The sequence below is a fragment of the Siphateles boraxobius genome, unplaced genomic scaffold, assembly GCF_051911475.1.
Source record: "Siphateles boraxobius isolate OS27281-9 unplaced genomic scaffold, OSU_SipBor_1 46, whole genome shotgun sequence".
In the NCBI taxonomy this organism is placed as follows: Eukaryota; Metazoa; Chordata; class Actinopteri; order Cypriniformes; family Leuciscidae; genus Siphateles; species Siphateles boraxobius.
In genome coordinates this window covers 7,417,515-7,431,961 of record NW_027509097.1, presented here as the reverse complement: position 1 = coordinate 7,431,961, position 14,447 = coordinate 7,417,515, and the positions used below count along the sequence as shown (strand labels likewise).

General features: G+C 38.7%; 1 protein-coding gene across 4 annotated transcripts in view; it reads left to right on the top strand.

Annotated features, from left to right (window-relative positions):
* Positions 1 to 205: 205 nt before the first annotated feature.
* Positions 206 to 14,447, top strand: part of rbfox3a (RNA binding fox-1 homolog 3a) — a 441,507-nt gene continuing 427,265 nt past the window's right edge. The window contains exon 1 of one of the 4 annotated variants that reach the window (XM_077200537.1): positions 206 to 687. The gene's annotated coding sequence lies outside the window, so the exon portion shown is untranslated. The remainder of the gene's footprint in view (positions 688 to 14,447) is intronic. The other 3 variants (XM_077200542.1, XM_077200545.1, XM_077200539.1) reach the window with 3 other exon arrangements.

Sequence of the window (14,447 nt, the reverse complement as noted above, 5' to 3'; positions counted from 1 at the left end):
TACCTGTCAGCCTGTGTTAGCGGTCGGAGCCTTCCGAGAAGGGCTCGCATGAAACTGTCAGTGCATCCTCTCCACCTCCGCGTTCTGTCTCTCCTCCTCCTCCTCCTCCTCCTTCCTCCCTGTCCGTCCCTCCCACCCTCATCTCTCTCTCTCTCGCTCGCTCTCTCGCTCCCTCTGATGTGTTCTTACAGTGTAAGGCGCAGCCAGTGAGTGAAATCCCAAGCACCCTCCCCAACACACACAAACCCACCGCTTACACACATACACCCTGCTTGTGTGAACGTAAACACACATACACACACACCACAGACGCGTGTGGTTGACCGCACCGGGCTCTCGGCTAAGTGTGAAGACGCGCGGCACGCCAAAGAAGCAGCTCTACTGAATCTGACGCTCGCTTTGTAGCAGGACCGCCAACCAGATCACATCGAAAAACCATCCTCCTCCTTTCTCTCTCTCTCTCCCTCTCTCTTTTCCTCCCTCTCTTTTCAGTTGTGCATGTGTGAACGGAGCTGGAGAAAAGGAAATACCTCCCCCCATCTCTCTCTCTCTCTCTCTCTCTCTCTCTCTCTCTCTCGCTCTCTCTCTCTCTCTCTCTCACTTTCTCTCTGTCCTATGGTGGGATAAACAGTGAAAAGATGAGCCTGTGATACAGCACCAGACCTGAGTGACCTGACAGCTCAAACTGTGAGTACACGAGTCTCATACTTTCACTTCTACACCGGCACACCACTCCAGCCATTTCCATACAAACTCTTTTAATTGTTGTAAGTCGATGATATTTGAATCTTTAAAGACAGGTGTGTTGTCAACGACTGCTTTTTAACCTTTGATAAAACTCTGCGCTTGGTCGTTTAGATTTGCGCTGAATGATTGGTTTCATTTTGATGAAACAAATATCCTCCGGCAATCGCTGCGCTTCGTGAATTTAAGTGGCACTTAAGGCATCCAGAACTGCGTGTGGAGATTCGTAGTCGCGTTTTCTCACATGCGTTATTCAAAAGTACACCTCGCTCTTCGCTTATCCCAGAAACGGGGCACTTATCTGTTATGGTGTACCTCAGATCCTTGCATTTTTATGAGAAGGCAGAAAGTAAAAAATTTTATGACATCATCATCTCAAAGAGTGTCATCCATATTTCTTGCTTTCTTCATTTTAATTCAAATGGTCAGTTTGTGAGGTGTGCTATTGTTTACTTTGAATACTTCAGACTATCTTTTTTTTTTAACTTTTGAGAAGTATATCTTGTATCTTTTGTTGTTTTAAGGATTTTTTTGTCACATCTTGGTGTGGATTTCACAGCTAAATATAGAAAGAAATATATCAAATATTCTGCAGTTTTATTGCGTAACTCAATTTTGAGTGAGATTCCTTTTGTATAACTGTATTCTTCTTTGTTTTATCATTTGGCTATGTAGTGCCTTAACTGTGTGTTACATAAGCCTTAACTGTGTGTTACACTATAGAATGTTTTTGTGTGTGTGTGTGAGTGCTGGATGAGAAGAAAGTGAGAGGTTTGCCTCCTCTTCGGTTGACCGGACGGAGAGTGAGAGAGAAAGAGATGCAGACAGAGAACAGCGCGTCACATTCGGCTTGCTTGTGTCGGTTTGCTCAAGCAGTGTACCATAGCTGTCAACTGAAGCGGGAACACAGTGTTACCCTTAGCCTGTAAACAGTTAGGTAGCAAAGTGAAGTCTTTAAAATGGATTTCAGACGTTTTTTAGGAAGAGTAATCTTTTATGCAGAAGGGAGTACATATGAGCATGATATATTTATATATCTATTTATAGTTATTTATTTTGATTTATTTTTTGATTTATTAAAAAAAAAAGGTGAGTGGTAGGAATAAGCTAATATAGTCTTTAAGTAATAACATTATACCAAAAAATCTTTTAAAAACTGCTATTTTTTGTAGATTTCCTGAAACGGAATGTGTAAATGTATAATTACTGCTCTACATATGCGCCATCAAAGGATATACTGAAGAACAGTTTCTTAATCTTAGCTGTTCACAGAAGTAATTACATTGGTAATAGCTAGTTGCTTTGCCTTCCTTCACTAAACTTTGCTCCTTAATAGTTATATAGTGTATATTCATGGTCAATTCTATAGGCATCTTTATAATACTGCACATAATTTCATACATAGTACACAGAGTTGTATTTTAATATCTTATAGTATAACATTCTTTTCTTTATTACTGACTATTTGTCTGTCTATAGTGTATTTATTATTCACACTTCTGTCTCATGTTGTTTTTGCACTGCCTGAATCCATTTCACATTTACGTAAAGGGTTGAGAAATTGGATTCTAAAAATAGATTTTTACTTGCCCTGTCAACATTTACATTGTTAGCAACATATCAGGAATAAATATTCAGATTTTTGAATTAATTAAACACTTCTTAAAGAAAATGCTTGTAGTGTGCAATAATAGCTAGAAAAGTACAGTTCTAATACTTCATAAATGGTTGTGCTGGAAATGTGTGGCATAATGTGAAAGCATTGCTGATTTGTTTATAATTTTGTAACCAAAGTCATAATTCTAGTAATCGACAATGTTATCTTTAATACATGCTTAGAAATGATTGGAACACAAGAGTGTAAATACTGGCACAATAAGATCAGGAGTTCGCTTAACCGTCCAGAAACTCTTTTGCCAGCGGCTCATCCTTATTGTTGAGCCCGGATATTGCAATAAAGTACTTTACAACAACAACAACAACAACTACTATGACAATTTAATAGAAACCAACATCTTCTGGCAGTTAATCGAGCTCTCCAACTCTTTTCTCTCCTGTTCTCACTTTCCGGTGTGTTTGCGCTTGTGTGATTTCACCATTAGGCTTGACTACTGTGCTGTTTCTCGATATGACGACAATTTCCTGCTGAGGCGCATGTCAAATGAAAAATGGTGTGAGATGTGTGAACCACATGGTCAGAAAGGTTCACAGCTTGTGAATGCAGATTTCATTCAACCATGTGTTACCAAAGAGCGTAGCACTAACATGAAATTAGCTTTTTAGCAAGCTTCTTGATTTCAACGTAAAATTGGCATGCTACTTAACTCCATCCCAGCGTGAGACTCTGGCTTTTTTGTTGAAGGATTTTGTGTTGAATGCTCCTGTCAGCATGAGCTACATGGAAGTAAGCATCTGTGTAATAAATGCTAGTGATGGCTTTTAGGTGAACTGCATACGTTCTTTAAAAAGTAGTGATAACTGGCTTATTATTAAGTCAAAATAATAACTATCAATGTCAGAGTCTATATTGCAAGTATGATGCTCTATACATATCACTTTATTGGCTTTTGAATTTGCTAAAGACATAAGGTATAACTCTATATTGATTTTCAAAGACGTATCATTTAATGTGTGCTCTTCGCTTTTCAAATCGCTCTTACAGCCCTGCAGTGAAGCGCATGTTAGGGGTTTGACAGGTGAATCATTTACATGCATTTACAGATATTATAGTAGTGGTATAAATAATTGATTGCTGTTGTGTAGGACCATTAAAAGAAATGATGAAGTTCATACTAACAAAGAATGTCAGAATTGGTGCCAAATCACCATAATTATATCACTTTGGGGACTTGGACTGGCAGTTCTTACAAAGAGTGTTTTTTTTTGGCAGTAAACCAGTTAAGTTGTGAGTGACTCATTTACTAAACTAAATTATTTATGCAAAGTGATTATAAAACCTCTTATCTGTAACTATTTGTTTCCTGAACAGCATATAGTATATAGAACAGCGTTTGTCTATCTGGGCTAAAAAAAAAAAATAGCTAGTGTCTCAGTGGGAAAAAAATCCAGAATCGGACAGAATGCTCATTGAAAAATAATGGCAAGCAATATGAGGCTACAGCGACTGGCTATTTGTACAGCTGCCTTGATTCCAGAAATATATATTTGTTTATTTTCTCCACGGGGATTCAAGCAATTCTTCAGTATAGATAATTCAGGAATAAGTTGTAAACCTTGAAACCAAAACAACCAGCTCAAAATTATAAAATTTGGCTCGATAAACTTTGGACTAAAAACTGCATATTTTTTATGAGGTAGTAAGCCATAAAGCATTGTAAATGATGTAATCATATCATCAATGATGGTACAATATAAAACTATTGACTTTAAATCAAAGACAAAGTACAAAAGTACAATGTAATAGAAATTGTTAAAAATATTGATACTTCTCATGAAGTATTTATCATTTGCGTAATAGCCTCAGAGGTAATGGTTGGTCTATCTTGAAATATTTGCGCATTATTCCTAAAAATCTATTTCTCTGTGGAGAAAATGAATGGAATTTTGTTTCACCCTGCTGAACAAACACCCTCAGTATGGTGCCATAAAGCAGCCTTTTTTCATTTGTGCGTGGGCATTTTCTGTGTGCTTTTTGTTTACACATTTTTGTGTGTACATATGACCAGGATTTAATCTGTCATATCCAATTTATTCAGCCTTTTCTGTGGTCTGTCTTCTGCTTTATGGTGATAAAAGGGTGGTAAGGTGGTACAATGTTCCCGTGGGAATGGAGGTTCAAGTCCAGTCTTTCATGTCTCGATTCCACACGCTCTGTTTTCCCCCTCATTTTGCTATATACCATCTCTATCCATTCAGTATAAAAGGCACGAAAGACATATATGTATATTCATGCTTTTATATGTATTCTGGTATATAATATCAGCACTGTATAACCTTATATAAATGAGAATGCCGAAGGACAATCTTAGCCCTTCCTTTCTGCGCAGTACATAAATCACCCAAGTAGTGTGAAAACACACATGCGGATTATCTGTCATCATTGAATTCACGTATTGACAAATTGGAGCCGTAGCCATATTTGTTTGTAATCTGAACCTAATGATGTGTTGGCTGAATTCGGTCGGGCTGCGTTAGTCCAGGGTTAAAGGGAACCACCCTGACCTCACCTTGGACCCCTCGCTGTCACAGTCCCCCAGCGAGTGACTGATGCAGGACTAAAGGACCTACTTGTTTATGTTCAATGGAGAGCTTTCTCTCCCGTCTCCCTGTTTATTTATGAGCCCCTCTCATCCAGCCTGAGCGAGGGGAGATAAATCTGTCACACTCAGATCTACAACCGCTACAACCCACCCTTGCACACCAGCTAACTCACACTCTCTCTTTAGTTAGGTTAGAGTACACGAAGACAACATTCGCTTTATATTTTGCGTTGTTTTTAATTACAGGATTTTGAAATGGGGTACAATGGTGCTAAAAGCCCCCTTAAGGAAAGTTTTATATTATATTACAGATATTATTATTATTATTATATTATATTAAATATTTATTTTTTTATTATACTCATTTTTTTGATATGTTAGTATTGATTAGTGTTTTGTTGTGAAGGGGAAACTAATTTACCGTTATTTGTAATAATAGAATATACTGACTTATATATATATATATATATATATTTATTTGCCATCTCACTGAAGATCTCCATGACAGACCTCCATTGGCTATTTGTGTTCAACAGACGCTAATGCTTACAGTCAGCTGAGCATTGCTTTGTTTTTATTTCTCCTTAAATATAGTTTAAAGGGACACATGATTTATGTGTTTGAAGTTCAGAGTGATCTGTGGGTCCGGAAACAGTGACTCATCTTCTTGTCATAACTTGTCATGCTGCTCGTATTTTTGGATGGAGCTGCATTAAAGGCCTTCTGTTTGATCATCTGTCTATTTAGAAAGGCACCGGAAGTGCTGTCACTCACAGCATTGAGCACCTGTTACAAATATTTGCAAACATATTTTAATGGAAGGTGGATGTTTATTTATATATTTTATGTTTTTTTTTTAGTTGCAATGATTGTGCAATTTAGCTACAATTGGAGATGTCTGTGCTACTAAATTTATAATTGTGTACATGTATATATACTGAACAAAATTATAAACGCAACACTTCTGTTTTTGCCCCCATTTTTCATAAGCTGAACTCAAAGATCAGGAGTCTTAAAAAAAACAGTCAGTTTCTGGTGTGACCACCATTTGCCTCACGCAGAGCAACACATCTCTTTCGCATAGAATTGATCATCAGGTTGTTGATTGTGGCCTGTGGAATGTTGGTCCACTCCTCCTCAAACATGGTCCTGGCCATGCAAGAACTGGGATGTTTTCAGCTTCCAGGAACTGTGTATAGATCCTTGCAACATGGGACTGTGCATGATCATGCTGCAACATGAGGTGATGGCCGTGGATGAATGGCACAACAATGGGCCTGAGGATCTCGTCACGGTATCTCTGTGCATTCAAAATGCCATCAATAAAATCCACCTGTGTTCGTTGTCCATAACATACGCCTACCCATACCATAACCCCACCGCCACCATGGGCCACTCAATCCACAACGTTGACATCAGCAAACCGCTCACCCACACGACACCATACACGCTGTCTGCCATCTGCCCTGTACAGTGAAAACTGGATTCATCCATGAAGAGAACACTTCTCCAAAGTGCCAGACGTCATCGAAAGTGAGCATTTGCCCACTCAAGTCGGTCGAGACCCCGATGAGGACGACGAGCATGCAGATGAGCTTCCCTGAGATGGTTTCTGACAGTTTGTGCAGAAATTCTTTGGTTACGCAAACCGATTGTTGCAGCAGCTGTCCGGGTGGCTGGTCTCAGACAATCTTGGAGGTGAAGATGCTGGATGTGGAGGTCCTGGGCTGGTGTGGGTACACGTGGTCTGCGGTTGTGAGCCCGGTTGGATTTACTGCCAAATTCTGTGAAACGCCTTTGGAGACGGGCTTATAGTATAGAAATTAAGATTAATTCACGGGCAACAGTTCTGGTGGACATTCCTGCAGTCAGCATGCCAATTGTACGCTCCCTCAAAACTTACGACATCTGTGGCATTGTGCTGTGTGATAAAACGGCACATTTTAGAGTGACCTTTTAATGTGGCTTGAATAAGGCAAACCTGTGCAATAATCATGCTGTCTAATCAGCTTCTTGATATGTCACACCTGTGAGGTGGATGGATTATCTCGGCAAGAGAAATAGGCCTTTTGTGTACATAGAAAAAGTCTTAGATCTTTGAGTTCAGCTCATGAAAAATGGGGGCAAAAACAAAAGTGCTGAGTTTATAATTTTGTTCAGTGTGTGTATATATAAAATATGTATATGTGTACGTGTGTGTGTGTGTGTGTGTGTGATATATATATATATATATATATATATATATATATACAGGTCCTTCTCAAAAAAATTAGCATATTGTTATAAAGTTCATTATTTTCCATAATGTAATGATAAAAATTAAACTTTCCTATATTTTAGATTCATTGCACACCAACTGAAATATTTCAGGTCTTTTATTGTTTTAATACTGATGATTTTGGCATACAGCTCATGAAAACCCAAAATAACTATCTCAAAAAATTAGCATATCATGAAAAGGGTCTCTAAACGAGCTATTAACCTAATCATCTGAACCAACTAATTAACTCTACACACCTGCAAAAGATTCCTGAGGCTTTTAAAAACTCCCAGCCTGTTTCATTACTCAAAACCGCAATCATGGGTAAGACTGCCGACCTGACTGCTGTCCAGAAGGCCATCATTGACACCCTCAAGCAAGAGGGTAAGACACAGAAAGAAATTTCTGAACAAATAGGCTGTTCCCAGAGTGCTGTATCAAGGCACCTCAGTGGGAAGTCTGTGGGAAGGAAAAAGTGTGGCAAAAAACGCTGCACAACGAGAAGAGGTGACCGGACCCTGAGGAACATTGTGGAGAAGGACCGATTCCAGACCTTGGGGGACCTGCGGAAGCAGTGGACTGAGTCTGGAGTAGAAACATCCAGAGCAACCGTGCACAGGCGTGTGCAGGAAATGGGCTACAGGTGCCGCATTCCCCATGGCAAGCCACTTTTGAACCAGAAACAGTGGCAGAAGCGCCTGACCTGGGCTACAGAGAAGCAGCACTGGACTGTTGCTCAGTGGTCCAAAGTACTTTTTTCGGATGAAAGCTAATTTTGCATGTCTCTCGGAAATCAAGGTGCCAGAGTCTAGAGGAAGACTGGGGACAAGGAAATGCGAAAATGCCTGAAGTCCAGTGCTGCTTCTCTGTAGCCCAGGTCAGGCGCTTCTGCCGCTGTTTCTGGTTCAAAAGTGGCTTGACCTGGGGAATGCGGCACCTGTAGCCCATTTCCTGCACACGCCTGTGCACGGTGGCTCTGGATGTTTCTACTCCAGACTCAGTCCACTGCTTCCGCATGTCCCCCAAGGTCTGAAATCGGTCCTTCTCCACAATCTTCCTCAGGGTCCGGTCACCTCTTCTCGTTGTGCAGCGTTTTTTGCCACACTTTTTCCTTCCCACAGACTTCCCACTGAGGTGCCTTGATACAGCACTCTGGGAACAGCCTATTTGTTCAGAAATTTCTTTCTGTGTCTTACCCTCTTGCTTTAGGGTGTCAATGATGGCCTTCTGGACAGCAGTCAGGTCGGCAGTCTTACCCATGATTACGGTTTTGAGTAATGAAACAGGCTGGGAGTTTTTAAAAGCCTCAGGAATCTTTTGCAGGTGTTTAGAGTTAATTAGTTGGTTCAGATGATTAGGTTAATAGCTCGTTTAGAGACCCTTTTCATGATATGCTAATTTTTTGAGATAGGAATTTTGGGTTTTCATGAGCTGTATGCCAAAATCATCAGTATTAAAACAATAAAAGACCTGAAATATTTCAGTTGGTGTGCAATGAATCTAAAATATATGAAAGTTTAATTTTTATCATTACATTATGGAAAATAATGAACTTTATCACAATATGCTAATTTTTTGAGAAGGACCTGTATATACACATACACACACATATACAAATACATACACACACATATATACAGTATGTATATATACATACTGTATATATATATATATATATATATATATATATATATATATATATATATATATATATATATATATATATATATAATTATTTTAATAACACAAATTTATTGGTAAATAATATATACATACTTCCATTCAAATGTTTTGGATCAGTAAGATTTTGATAATTTTTGTGAGAAATTAATACCTTGATTTATACCTTGGTGCATTGATCAAATGTTACAATAAAGACATTTACATTGTTACAACAAACAATCAATTTTTAATAAATGTTAATCAAAGAATCCTGAAAAAAATATCATGGATCCCACAAAAAAAAATTTCAGCAGCACTACTGTTTTCACCATTGATAATAATAAGAAATGTTTCTTGAACACCAAATACGCATATTAAAATTATTTCTGAAGTGTCATTTGATATTTATTGATACTGAAAAGCTTTGCCATCATTGGAATAAATTATATTTAAAATACACATTTCACAATATTACTGTTATTGAGCAAAAAAATAAAGCCACTTTGGTGAGCACAAGAGTTCCTTTAAGAACACTAAAAAAGAACTAGGCTAATGCTAACTTTAACAGACCAAACTGTTCCTCCCACATTTGTTTAAAATTTTAGCTGGCAGATGATGTCTCTGAGATTCTTTTATCATTATCAGTCATTGTTTTCCCATCAAATTGTGAAAGTTTAAATTGAGGCAGACTCAAAGGAACGCTTTAAAAAAGCATCTAACAGCACCAACAACCTTTGCCGTCGTGTGTTGATGACAGCTCTAGTGTAATCCCACAGTATACAGCTAGGCAACATTTCCATATGCGACTGCCAAGACCGTAGCAGTCGAATCCATGCCCTCCAAGGAATGGCTTTGAGAGTCAGACTCAAAGAGATTGTGTGGTCCTAGACTGGATAATGCTAGTGCTATCCGTGAGACTCCCAAGTGGGAAGAAAAGAAAAGAAAACCTCACTATGCCGGTTATGAAGTGAGGAAGAGGGTAAATACTGCGCACAGTATCACAGGGAGGGAAAAATCACAGCAACACCTGGTTAGGGGTCATAACTTTTCCAGTAAATGTACAAACTGTGTCCTTAACGGTAAACAGGAGCTGAGAAAAGAGGGACCAGTGTTCGGACTGTGCCTCTGAAACGCCCTGACAAAAGACAGCTTAGCCAACAATTTCCTCTCCTTCACAGAGGGGGGAAATAAAAAAGCAAACTGGCTGGGGGAAAGACTAGCTTTATCCACAGTCCTTTTGATGTTGGATTTTGTGTGTGTGTGTGTTCAGGGCACCGCCGGTCCTGCGAGAGCATTGGTTATCATTGTGTGTCAAGGGAGGAATACGGTCGCCTCTGGCCCCTGGAGAGACACTCCTGCGTCACCCGAATCCACCAAAACAGGCAGAAAAGCTAGTTAACACGGCAGCCGTCGCGGACACACAGACCCTGGCCATTAGCGAATGCTCTATCTCTCTCTCTCTCTCTCTCTCTCTCTCTCTGTATGCCGGGTCTGGTGGCAGTGATTAGAGCGCTGTGGAAGCCTCTGTAATAAGGACGGGGCTACGGCTTTTGCGCTGGCATGATCTGCTGTGCGGCCGTGGCGGGTATTTTAGAGGGCTGCAGCAGGAAGATAGGGAGATTGAATGGGGGCGGGGGGAACTGTCCTGAGGTAAGAGAGAAGAAAATGGGTGAACTGGTATAAGTTGGTAAAAGAGCTGGCACGAGCGACTCGGAAGGGAAATGCACCAGGTTGACGGGCCTAATTGCACAATTATCTTCGAGAACTCTACTCAACCCATCTCTATTCTGCAGTGTCCTATTTGTTGTTATCAGTGGAAAAATCATTGATATGCAAAGGTGACATCAGAAGCTGTTTAATATAAACTTTTTTTGTTGGTAAGATGGGTGTATCCACCTTATTTTTAACATAAGCGTGGATGCATCCATTTGTTACTTCAATGTGCAAAGCTTCCCGTTTAATTTACTTTCAGTAATTGTAGCTGCCGTTATGTTGCTTGAAATCGCAAAATGGTATTTGCTTTCAGATTATTTTAATTTATTATCCTTATCATTAACACGCTGGTTTGTAGCACAGAGAGTGTTAACGTTTACTGCATTTTGTTATTCTTCTAGTTATTTACCTATTAGCGGCTAATGAATCGGAAGTGGCACACATTAACTCCATTGATTCTGGTACTTCAGTGACATGGTTAACGATTATTTTAGTACATCAATCTTCACGCACATCAACAACAATAACATTTCTTTGTACCATTTTTTCCGTCATCAACCATGTTGGAGATAACTACCCTATTGTTGCTCTGTACCTGTTGTGGAAGTCCCGAATACGGCAGAAAGCCAAACGCCACATGTCTGGGTTCACAGAACCATCCAGAGGCATCTATTGGATTCGTCTTTGGATTGACTTTATATGTAATCTTGTGTAAATAATTAAATTTGCTTTTGGTGTGCACACACCATTGGATTATCTGTAGTTGACTGCAGACACAACTCAGAAAAATGTATAAGGAAAATTGTAACACTTAATATGGCAGCTGTAGAAATGGAAGTCCCGCCTTTCAGTTAAAAGAACCAATCATGCAATTGTAATGCAATCTAATGTGATTTGAGCTAAAACAGTAAAAAACATGCATGTTATCATTGTTGTCTGAATGTTTCAGTTATTTGAAATGAATGTTATTGGAGTGCAGTCTTCATAATTCGAGATTTTTGTTCTTCCCCATTCAATTGGATAGCTATACGTATATGCCAGTTCCCTACATAGAAAATAGCTGGCTAGTTGCATTACTAAGGTACCAGCCAGCTAATCAGGTTTCCCTTAAAGGGATAGTTCACACAAAAATAACATTTCTATCATCATTTACTCACTCTCCTGTCATTCCAAACCTGGATTTTGTAAAATATTGGAAACCGACGCATTTTGTTGACCACTGACTAGACATGTGCCGGTATTCGGTAATGCGATAAATCGCGGTAATGAATATGCACGATATTGTTATCGCGGGGACTTCGAAATACCGTGAAAAATAATAGATCCGAATTTAGATTTTTAGAACGCGCATCAGCTTATTTTCCATCAACCGCTTAAAAAAACAATGCGTACATGCTGCGCAAAACACGTGCGCACTTTGATGTAAACAATCCCCACATCACATGTATAAGCACTGTGTGAATGCAGTGTGCACTCTAGTCTAATGTAAACAATTCTCACATGGAAAAGAAGCACGGCGGAAGGAGGAACGCTGCCTACTATTTATCCCCCGCATGGCTGCCAACTCTCACGCATTCAGCAGCTTCAGACTCACGCAATTGACACTTTCACACGGTCTCGCGCCACACATCCATTTTCTCACGCAGAGAAAAATCGCGGAGCAAAGAGGACACTGACACCGACAGACTAGACAGAGCAGGTTACTTTTGATATGAAAAAAATATCAGCTCTCAGGTTTTATAACGAAATTCAGACAATAAATACTGTTTTGGTGCTTGTAAATGACGTGACAGATCGCGCGCCTCAGTTCAAGTAAACAGATCATCTGTTACTTTTTATTAAAGATACAGTACAACCCACCGAAAGGTATACGTACTTTCGATCAATCAGTGTTTTTCAACCACGGAAAGAGGTCAATAACACTGCAGGAGAACAATTATGTCACAGAACGTTACATTTACCTCAGGAAAGCCATTTAATGTTAGTTGACTATAAGAAAATAGCTATAGAGAGGAGTATTTTGCTAAATATGTGCACTATATTACATATTTTAATATATGTTTACTTGTCATTGTATAATTGTTATTATAATGAAAATTACGGCATATTACATTTTTATATTATTATTATATTTATATTGTATGCATTATATTTAATTTCTCTCTGTATGTTTACAGCATTATGTGAGATATATTTTTTCTTGAGAAAAAATTAAATGCAGGCTATCTACTGTAGCCTACCTAATATTTATCCAAATGAGTCAATATTGAATCAAGATTGAAATTAAATCCAAGAATTTAATTGAAATCATGAAAATTGTGTTAAGCAATAATACAAACAGTAGCCTCAGTAACTGTACCATGTAAACATTATAACATGTTGTCACTAAAAAATAAAATTAATGTTTTGACAATCACAATTACACATTGTGATGCAAGTTTTTTTTAGATACCCCCAATCCGTCTGTTTCTCTTGTGCAATTAAAATATCGTGATAATACCGTATACCGTGATAAAAGCTCAATCAATTAATCGCAGCATGAAAATTTGATACCGGCACATGCCTACCACTGACACATTCCATTGTATGAAAAAAAAACCACTAATTTGAGACATTTATCAAAACATCTACTTTTATGTTACACAGGACAAAAAGTCATACATATTTGGGAAGACATCAGGGGGAGTAAATTGACAATTTTCAGTTTCATCGCTTTTAGAGGGTCGTTGGACATAATCCGCCATGTCCTTTTTATCAATAGAGATATAAAGGTGTGTTGAATTTGTCCCGTCACACCTGTGAGCTGTAAGTGTAGCTCAGCACAAGGGATGACAGATGGCCAGGTTGTTAGTGAGTGCACGGTTTGACCTGGCCCAGCATGAGGAGCAGTCGACTGACAGCGGCCAGTGCAGATCCCATACTCCACTGGACCATCCCTTTCCCGCATGGCAGCCAGGTCTGGCCTTAAACACTCCAGAGACTCGCACTTACTGTTCGGAGCATTACACATCGATGAGAGGTGAAAAATGGACTGTGTGTGTGTTCACTGAGAGAGAGACAGAGAAAGGTGTCCAGAACAAAAAAAAACAGCCACATTGACTTAACACACACAGACATGCTGACTAAACACAACAGAGAAACAAACACTGACCAAATGTACACTTTGTATATGCGCATGATGGGTGTGTGCATGTGTGTGTGTTGGTATAAATTTATTGTGTAAAAGCATGGCAACATAAGCCAATCATAACGGACATGCTTTTGTTTGCATTTGAATCAGGAACAAGAAAAATCATTTGAGTTTTCAGCAGACAGACATCTTTGAAAGACATTATATAAGGCAAGAAGCATTATTCACACATTTAAACCCTACACGATACAATTTAGCACAGCTTTTTGCATGTCTGTTCTGGAGTCCAAAAGATAAAACAGGCTAGATAATTACTAGGCTAGATAACTACTTGACTAGACACTTTTGGAAGGTTACCAAGTAAAGTTTAACCAATTAATATGCAGTCATTATTCATGTTCAGGACAATATACTATATGCAGAGGACATTGTAAGGAACTCAGCTTTTTGGAAATATTAATAATCAATAATATCTTGTTATTATTAATTATAAATATTTGGGTCAGTTAATTGGATTAACTTGATGTGGCTGAATTAATATTACAATCAATTAATCAGTTCTTCCAACGAACTATTTTGATTATTAATTTATTCTAATAAAGGGTATCTTCCATGGCCACCGAAGAATAATTATTTCTTCGCCTGTACAGTACTTTGAGCCAGTTGCAAAAACCGTGATCGTAAAGTGACTTGTATTGCAAACAAAACAGAACCAAAT